This window comes from Papaver somniferum, chromosome 1 (assembly GCF_003573695.1).
Source record: "Papaver somniferum cultivar HN1 chromosome 1, ASM357369v1, whole genome shotgun sequence".
Taxonomy (NCBI): domain Eukaryota; kingdom Viridiplantae; phylum Streptophyta; class Magnoliopsida; order Ranunculales; family Papaveraceae; genus Papaver; species Papaver somniferum.
Window position 1 is genome coordinate 208,593,324 of NC_039358.1, and position 3,713 is coordinate 208,597,036.

General features: G+C 37.2%; 1 pseudogene; it reads left to right on the forward strand.

Moving 5' to 3' along the window:
• Positions 1-3,568: 3,568 nt before the first annotated feature.
• Positions 3,569-3,713, forward strand: LOC113342253 (annotated as a pseudogene).

Sequence of the window (3,713 nt, forward strand, 5' to 3'; positions counted from 1 at the left end):
AACGGGTAGATATAACAACAGAAAATAGATGAATCAATGATGAGTAGCTGATGAAAAACCCCATATTTGTATAAAAGAGGACGAAAAGCACCAACCACGGTTGGAGATAGAAAGATCAGAGATATTAAAAGCAAGTTATCTTTGATACAGGGGCAGCAGCAGTCGAGAGCGAAAGAGTCAGAAAATTGAATGTTGTTATCTTCCTCACAAGAACGACGATAATAAATGACTAAAGAACAAGAATAGAAAACAAAAAAAGGATGAACACTGACAAGAAGAGGATAAACGTTTTTTTTCACATTCTCTTTCCTATTTATAAATCTAGAGAAGACAATAAATGTCCCTCGTACCAAGGAGCAATTATGGGGGAAGTTAATGCAAAAGTGGGAAACTTGCCCGTATTTATAGGGAAGTTATTTCAGGAGAGATAAAACGTGTATGGCGACCTTTCTTCTTCTAAACTGCAAAATAAGCCCAAGTCAGAAGAAGAGGGGCAAATTGTATGTACACATTTCATCATCCACCACATGTACATGAAGAGACACGTGTAAGGCATGCAAAGCGAGACATCAAAACATGATAACAAGCAGTCATAACCTAGAGGAGCATATCATCAGAAAATATCACCGGTCAGCATATCTGACGGTCAGGGACTGAGGATCACAGAGGTATGATGCCAAAGAGGAGCACTAGATAATACCCCTTGGGTGTTAGTACATCCTATCCTGAGGAAGATCCCAGATCAACGGCTGAGAGAGAGTTTGACTGACGCAGATGTGACCAGACTAAGAGACACTTGTCTGACACGAGCGGACGTCCAACTGCCCGCATTAAATACCAAGAGATATACACGTTTCAATCAGCTCGTGGAATAAGCGAGGATAGCTCTTCGTATTCAAGCTTATATCGCAGCATATGCCGAAGACCTCTGCGTAATGGGCGCAAAGCACAAGAAGATAAGGTTGCAACGACATCTCAGAAGTAGGACCCACGTTCCAACGCTATAAATACCCCTCTCCACTAAGAGAGAGGGGGTCGACCAATCCAGAGCAATTATAGGAGAATATAGGAGAGAGAAATAGGAAGAGTAAGTTATCCCCCTACTTCCGCAGACCTATGTATACTCTAAAGTCATTCGACTATCTTTGTAATCATTCAATACATAGTGAAACACCAGCCCCGTGGATGTAGGCCTTAGTGCCGAACCACGTAAATCTTTGTCTTATTTACATTTCAGCACTTTACATTCAGCGTTGAACTTCATGTACTTTACATTTATACTTGATTCTCTGTTTATTCCTTTATACGAACATTATTTATGATAATATTCGACTAGACAATGACAAGCTCGAAGGCTTTGAGTCGATGAATCGATATAATCATCCCCTTTACACATACAACGTACAATTTTAGAATTAAAATGTATGCGAATATTGTTTGTGAACACGTGGATGGTTTCGTGATTTATGTGTTCACAGCATCCATCAACCATTTTAAAAAAATACCTGATATGCTTCTTTGGCCATCAAAAATGTAACTTCAAGACTCTTCACCGAAAAAAAAGTAAAAACAATTTCATGCCTATTTCATGCATCTCATACTTTGTTTGCACAATGTTTCAGAAGTCATTTACATGTTGATATTATTTTAATTTAGGAAACACTGATTATAAAAGTTGTTCAATTTGTGTTTTAGTAGTTTTTCATTTTTTCCATTTTCAGACTTTTAGAAATGAGTATGAATTACTATTACTAAAATTGATTCCATCAAAAAAAATCAGTTGAAATAATCTGTGACATGTTGGAGAGAGTTGAACGAAAATGTAACTTTAGACAAGAGCGCAGTAGCAGGTAGCTACATGTGTACCCCCACAACTCCGGCACGCCAAAGCACCAAGGTATAACAAATCCTTCATATAGTCGTCCTTTTATCATACATTGCAAACCTGTGGTGTTTCAACTCCCCACCATTTTCTCGCTAGATAGGTACAGCTGTCTGTCATAGTTATTCTTGCACGGATTTCTTACTCAGTAATCTTAGTATAAGACACCTCTACAAGCCCGAAGGCCAAAATTTTCTAACTGTCGGATATATTCATTCCTAGAATTTCCTACGCAAATTTTAGGTTTGGGAAACCTAATTTGTTGACATATACTTATTTTGTTTTCCGACCGGATTCCGCAGGTCAAGGTGTTGGGCATTATATCGAGATGCTTCAATCCCTCTTGTGTCATGTGAGCAAGAAGTTGAAATAGAAGCTCATGCGTGAAAATCAGATGTTGTGTTGGGGTCTTCTGTTAGAAAGACTAACCTTCTGGGTCTTAAGAGTAAGCATTTTGGAGATGTAATGTCGGGTGAATTGACGAGAGTAATCAACACACTATTGTGTTTTCCCATATTAGACAAACAACAAACTTTGCTTTTAACTACTAAAATAGAATATACAATGTGTGCTAAAAACTGAGAGGCCGAGTTCCAATCCTTCAGTCTAATCGACACTTCCATTCGTAAATGGCATGGGTGCTGCTAACTGTACGACTTAAGAACTCCGAAGCTTCAAAGGAACAATTCAATCTCGCATCCTATCGTACTGTGGTAAAGGAAGACCTTCTAAGCTTCCTTGAGTGGCTCCGTAGTCTTTGTTAGTATCATATGGAAAGTAGTCTCGACAATTTCATTTGCACAATGGGCATAGACATGAGAACAGAGGCATCAATATTAAGACTATACAACTCTATATGTTTTTAGTAGTTCATAGTTTATAAGGGAACTAGCGATCGATCGATACATTTTATTGGGCCGACCGACCGGAGGGTTCGAAGGGAGGGAGACCCTTTTATACCCACTTTTTCTTTTTTGTAAATTATAGAGTAACAAAAATGTGCAATTTGATAAAAAGATTGGAAATGACTACCGTTAAAAAACCAAAAATGCCACTCGCTTTTAGTCCAATTATTATAACTCTTTTATATCTTATTTCTTCAAGGATAATTAGCAAGAAAACTATAATATACCATATCAAAAAACCGTGCCTTGAAATCTTATAAATTTTATCTCGTTGGAAAGATTTTAAAGAGATATACACAGTGAACACATACAACAATATCAAGTTTAGAGTTTTTACGAAAAATTTAGAGGTGTTTATCCTTTTAGGCACAATTTCCGAAAATTGAATGTATAACCATTATACAAACCATTGCAAAGGATGCATAACATATTATGCAGCCATATTTTGGTTTATGTATCAACTAATTTCCCGTTGCAACTAATAAAACGATGTATATGCCTAAAAATATCGTTCCAACAAAAAAGAAAGAAAGATGCATAACGAATTATGAAGCCACCATAAAGGATCCATAATAGTTTATACAATCATATTTTAGTTCATGCATCCATTAATTTGGTTATGTAACCATTAAAGCGGTGTACATACCTCAAAAATTACATTCCAACAGAAAAAATGAAGTATAACGCGTTATGCAATCAGTAGTGTTTCGTTTTTCTTCGGTCGCCCTTACCCACCGTGGCTGTTGTATTCTAGTAACTTTGTCGTTGGACTACTCATGTCGTGTTTGTTTAAAGGAGAGACGATTGGCATCTCCCCTGACAGGGACCGGAACATATTTTTTCTTCTTCGATTTAGTTATTATTATTACACACATCCCTCTTTTGGTTAAGGCTGCCCACTTCGGTGAATCTTACCAATTTTCATT